Source organism: Aotus nancymaae, unplaced genomic scaffold, assembly GCF_030222135.1.
Source record: "Aotus nancymaae isolate 86718 unplaced genomic scaffold, 86718_ANA_hifiasm-v0.15.2.pri h1tg000069l, whole genome shotgun sequence".
In the NCBI taxonomy this organism is placed as follows: Eukaryota; Metazoa; Chordata; class Mammalia; order Primates; family Aotidae; genus Aotus; species Aotus nancymaae.
Genome location: NW_026988484.1, coordinates 1412365 through 1418558, shown reverse-complemented (window position 1 = coordinate 1418558; position 6194 = coordinate 1412365). Strand labels below are relative to the sequence as shown.

At 44.6% G+C, this 6194-nt stretch overlaps 1 protein-coding gene and 1 long non-coding RNA gene across 2 annotated transcripts in view; both read right to left on the bottom strand.

Moving 5' to 3' along the window:
• Positions 1-6194, bottom strand: part of ZNF460 (zinc finger protein 460) — a 107562-nt gene that overhangs the window by 21169 nt on the left and 80199 nt on the right. The window lies entirely within an intron of this gene.
• Positions 2276-6194, bottom strand: LOC135270931 (uncharacterized). Its single transcript, XR_010339073.1, has 2 exons — positions 4182-6194; positions 2276-2948 (listed from the first exon to the last, which is right to left on the bottom strand). It is a non-coding gene; the product is annotated as an uncharacterized LOC135270931 (long non-coding RNA).

Genomic DNA, 6194 nt, shown 5'->3' with positions numbered 1-6194 from the left:
TTCCAATGGCTACACCTCCAAAGGAACACCCCATACCATAAAGGCACTCTGTCTCTTCTCACGCCTGTCAGCCATATTGTTCCTTTTCAAATACACATGCAGTTAAGCTTTGACTTCTGTTTGTTTTTTTTTTTTGAAACGGAGTTTCGCTCTTGTTACCCAGGCTGGAGTGCAATGGCGCAACCTCGGCTCACAGCAACCTCCACCTCCTGGGTTCAAGCAATTCTCCTGCCTCAGCCTCCTGAGTAGCTGGGACTACAGGCGCGCACCACCATGCCCAGCTAATTTTGTATTTTTAGTAGAGACGGGGTTTCACCATGTTGACCAGAATGGTCTCGAGCTCTTGACCTCGTGATCCACCCGCCTTGGCCTCCCAAAGTGCTGGGATTACAGGCGTGAGCCACCGCGCCCGGCCCCCAATTTTTTTTTTGAGACAGAATTTTGCTCTTGTTGCCCAGGCTGGAGTGCAGTGGCGCGATCTCGGCTCACCGCAACCTCCGCCTCCTGGGTTCAGGCATTCTCCTGCCTCAACCTCCTGAGTAGCTGGGATTACAGGCACGTGCCACCATGCCGGCTAATTTTTTGTATTTTTAGTAGAGACGGGGTTTCACCATGTTGACCAGGATGGTCTCGATCTCTTGACCTCGTGATCCGCCCGCCTCGGCCTCCCAAAGTGCTGGGATTACAGGCGTGAGCCACCGCGCCCGGCCTGACTTCTGTTTTTTAAGCTTCAATCTGGTTGGTCCAAAAGAAGAAAGAAAGACTGCATGGCTGGGAATTCGCACAAATGATGACATGAGATATTGAAGTAGATTGAAAGGGTGAAACTATGCCTCTGGATCCAAGAAAAAACATCATTACTGTCTGTAGAGTCAGTGATTGTGTTCCTACCAAGAGTGCAATGCTTTTATTTTAATAGTACTTATTACTTCATATCTGAGATATTTTACATTTATTTTAAAAGTCTTAATCCTATCTGAAAATGAGAGTGACTGATACATGCCATTTCCTGACAGGAGATTTTCTGCCATTCCATTGTTGGACAATATGTACATAGGGAAGGTGTAAGGCTGGTCACCTCGACAGGAGCTCAGACACAACCACCCCTCCACCCGCCCCCCGCCGCTCGGACATGCTCCCTCCCTCTCCGGGAGCTTGGACACACCCACCCCCTCACACAGCACCTAGCCCTTCCTTAAAGAATCCCGCCAAAATGCAAAATAAGTCTTGTAAATCTACCCAATAGCATTCAAACCCTACCTACCTGCCAATAGCAAGCTTGCCTTGCCCACGCCCTGCTGTCCCACAACCAATCAAACCCCTCCACTCCCTATAAAACCCCACATCTGAGAGTAGTCCCTGCAACTTCTCCGGCCCCTCCTGTCGGACCGCAGAACCTCGCCCGGGAGCCTGAATAAATTCGCATTGGATATTTTTGTGCTGGTCTCAGTTTCCTCATTTTAAACTCGGCAAGAACCCAATAACCCTTACAGAAGGTATTATCCCAAATAAAAACTGTGAAATTTCATGGTCTTATCTCCTTCCTGAGAAGTGAGTTGTTTTACAGGGAGTTGAAATTATCTGTGAAAATACTTGTGAAATGAAAATTACAGAAATCTATTAATAATGATTGTTAGGTTCAGAAAGGAAGGCGACGGTTAAAGGCAGAGAGTTGGCGGCTTTAAAGCAACGCAGTTTTTATGTCCAGTACAAGACCTGCAACGGCTGTTGTCGCCCAGGCTGGAGTGCAACAGCACAATCTCGACCCCCTGCAACCTCCACCTCCCAGGTAGCGATTCTTCTGCTTCAGCCTCCCGAGTAGCTGGCTTTACAGGCGCCCGCCATCACTCCCTTTTTTGTTGTTGTTGTATTTTTAGTAGAGGCGGAGTTTCACCCTGTTGGTCAGGCCAGTCTGGAACTCCTGACCTCAGGTGATTCACCCGCTTCGGCGTCCCAAAGTGCTGGGATTACAGGCGTGAACCACTGCACCTGGCCCAAAGATGTTCATAACGTGTTTCTGAGGTGGTTTGGCCCTTTTTCTGGCAGGATGTGATAGTGACATCCCTTGGACCTTTTGCCAGCTTGATGTGATAAAGTCAGGCAGTAGGGCAGAAGTTTCTCAAGGCCCTTACTCCCGTGGAATGCTTCACTCTGATCAAAATCTGTTAAATGGCAGGGGGCTTACAGAATGGTGCAGTTTGGACCAACAATGGTTATGTTGTTATCAGAAATAGACGCTTGGTGCCACAAGAAAAATCAGCACTGAGACAAACGATATTTCAGCAATGCAATTTTTACTTCCTGCACTGCAGGAAGGGTACTCTCACTAGTCATCTTGCCCCAAGAGTACAATGAACAAAGGAAAACTCACAAATTTATTCCTTATGCATTTGGGGTAGTCCTTACTGCTGTGTCTGATCTCCGTTGGCTGGAGCCAGACCTCACAATCTGAACTAAAACCAGATTGGCTAACAACTTAAAACTTTTCTAAACAGGTAAAAGCAATGGAGAAGTGGGACATGCCTGTGAGCACATCCAGCACAGATATCTTGGTTAAAGTACAAGGACATAGAATGTACTACGTGCCTGTAAGCATGGCGTATCTAACAGCTACATAGGATAGGGTTTAACAAAGTTATTAGCACACTTATTCTTTAACAAGAAGACTTAAAGAGGAACTTTTCTACTTCCCATAGTTGTTACTCAAAAAAAGTGGCAGAAATAGTTCTACAGAAACCTATCTGTGACACATGAAGGGGGGAAAAAAGTAAGATTAAAGTTTGAGCGAGACAGCAAAGTCCGAGAAGTCCAAGAATGAAGTTGAGACTGGCTGTGCTGGAATCTTGGACACATATGCTCCGTCTCCTAAATGTGATTCTTTTTTTGTACTTGAAAACATTGCTTATTAACTGTTTGGAGTGATAAGTAGAGATGATAAATGGAAAGACCTGTCAACAAATACAAATGAAGGTCAGGTATGGTGGCTCACACCTGTAATCCCAGCACTTTGGGAGGCTGAGGCAGGCAGATCACGAGGTCGGGAGTTCAATACCAGTCTGGCCAACATAGTGAAACCCCATCTCTACTAAAAATACAAAAAATTAAAGACAGTTATGGTGGCAGGCACCTGTAATCCCAGCTACTCAGGAGGTCGAGGCAAGAGAATCGCTTGAACCCAGGAGGCAGAAGTTGCAGTGAGCGGAGATTGCACCACTGCACTCTAGCCTAGGTGACAGTGTAAGACTTTATCTCAAAATAAATAATAATAGGGAAGCTGTGTGATGATGTGTATTCACTAGAAAATGTTCAATGAGCATGTATGCACTGGGTTTCAAGTCAATGGTAGGTACATGGGACACACTGGGAATACGGCTGCCAGCTGCTGTGTGTACGCAGGGCTGTTACGTTTTCTCAGATTCTTTGTCTTTTTGGCATTCATAAATCACAGATTCAAACTAACAGCCAAAGTTGTTAACTTCTCTGTCTCCAAGCCACCTATTCAGATGTGTGAAACTCACAAAAAACAAAAACAAACAAAAACAAAGAAACCCATAATCCCAGCACTTTGGAAGGCCAAGGTGGGTGAATCCCCTGAGGTCAGGAGTTCAAGACCTGCCTGGCCAACATGGTGAAACCTTGTCTCTGCTAAAAATACAAAAATTAGCTAGGCAAGGTGGCGGGTGCCTGTAGTCCCAACTACTCAGGAGGCTGAGGTGGGAGAATAGCTTGGACACAAGAGGTGGAGGTTGCAGTGAGTCAAGATCATGCCGCTGTACTCCAGCCTGGGTGACAGAGCAAGACTCTGTCTCACCAAAAACAAAAACAAAACGAAATACTGCCTTTAAAAAATAAAAATACTCATTGCGTGTTATTAGGGAATTGCAAATTAAAGCAACAATGGTATATCACTACACCTACTTGAATGGCATTTTAAAATCCTAAATACTGCAGATGCCAAATGCTGACTAGGATGAGATGCAAGAGGAATGTTCATTAATCGTTGGTTGGATGGAAAAATGGTATAGCCACGGCCTGGTGCACTGGCTCACACCTGTCATCCCAGCACTTTGGGAGGCTGAGGGTGATCACTTGAGGTCAGAAGTTCGAGACCAGCCTGGCCAACATGGCAAAACCCCGTCTCTACTAACTTGAAAAAATTAGCTGGGCGTGGTGGCACGTACCTGTAATCCCAACTATTCAGGAGGCCGAGGTGGGAGAATTGCTTGAGTCCGGGAGGCGGAGGATGCGGTGAGCCGAGATCATGCCACCGCACTCCAGCCTGGGTGATAAAGCAAGACTCTGTCTCAGAAAGAAAAAGATACAGCAACTTTGGAAGATAGCTTGGCAGTTTCTTACAAGATTAAACATACTATATGACAGAGAAAATTGCACTCCTTGGCATGTATCCAAATGAGCTGAAAACATATGTCCACAGAAAAACTACACAAACATGTAGCAGATTAATTCATAAGTGCCAAAACTTGAAAGCAACTACCATGCCCTTCATTAAGTAAATGGATAGAGAAAAACCGAGGTATATTTATAGAATGGAATACCATGCAGCCAGAACTTGCACACAAATCTTCAAAGGTTTATTTGTAATAGCCAAAAACTGAAAGCAACCTAAACATCCATAACAATTAAGTTGACAAAAAAGAAAAATTGTGTTATACAGTGAAATACTACTCAGCAATACAAATGAGCAAACAACTGATTCATGCAACAAGATAATGGATTAACCTTAAAATAGTTATGTTCACTGAAAAAGCAACAGCCCCCCGCCCTAAAAAGTACACACCATACGGCTTCACTTATAAAATTACAGAAAATGTTTGCTGTTGCTTGTGAATTGTGGAAAACAAGATGAGGAAAGATTGAGAAGGATTATAAAGGGACGATCTTTTGTTACGTTGGATATCTCTACTGTGGTGGTTTCACAGGTGTATATACATGCTGAAACAGCACATTTTATACTTTACGTATGTATTTCCAGTTTATTGCATGTTAATACCTCCATAAAGTTGTTAAATAAATGTTCCTCATTAAAATCTATATATACTGTTCCACTTGGAAAATTAGAGCTGTCAACTATTTTGGCTCAACCATATTCCTCTCCCTACAATTTAGGAGAGTGAGCCCTGCCTCAATGTTGGTAAAAATTGATGGGCAATGAAGTCCACATCCACTTCAGTCACTAGGAATGCTGGTGGGTCAGAGAAGACCCATTCCTAGATCTCTCCTCTGTCTGTGCTGGGGTTCCTGTCTGTGCAGTGATGGCTACAAGGTCAACTGCCCAGGGAGACACAGAAATCCACAAACATTTACATTATTTACTCTGACAGTGGCCTTGGCCAGAGGACATACAGATGTCTGAAGGTCCTGAGAATTTCTGTGCACCGCCATCCCACACCATCATAACTGCACGGATATCTGTGGATGCCTCTCTAGAATGTTCAAATCTTTTGTTTGCCACAGTCATCCCCACTCCATTATCTCAGTGTTTCTGTACCAATCATGATTTTCACATTGCCCTATAGAGGTCTTATACTCAATGTCACTTGCCTATGGGATTCTGGATATCAGGGACTTGATCCTGTACAGGTACTGAAGACAGCAATCCCTCAACAGTGCTCAGGAGTACGTGCCAGTCAAGGGACCCAACTATGTTGCTTCCAGAAGCACAGGAGATTTTCACACCAACTATGCCCTCCTCACTGGGCTCACAGGAAGTCCTGGCAGCCAGGCCAGAAAGTTAGGCACAAAAAACTTTTTAGTCTTTCCTAGCAGACCTAGGGCAATGGTACAAATTAGGTCAAACTAGACTGAGAACTGTTTTCTGCCATCCTATGGTCCCCTCTGAGGCACATAAAGGTGGTGTCCACAAAAGGTGTTACTCCCTTCATGATAGAACCCAATTCTTTTTTCAATCCACTCTCCACAATAACAAAACCACCAAGAATAAGTGAAGGCTGCCACAATTGGCCTTTATCACTGTATAAACCAGAGCAGCATGGGGCAAGTAGTTCCAAAACTGGATGATTTGGCAGTACAAGTAAGATACAGCTATTACATTTACAGTCAGCATTGTCCATGACGATGGAAAACCCTGTCATGAAATCCCAGCAGACCCTAGTTCAGGTCCTTTTGGCCAGACCTAGATCATGTTTGCTCAGAACCGAATCATGAAAGAAAAG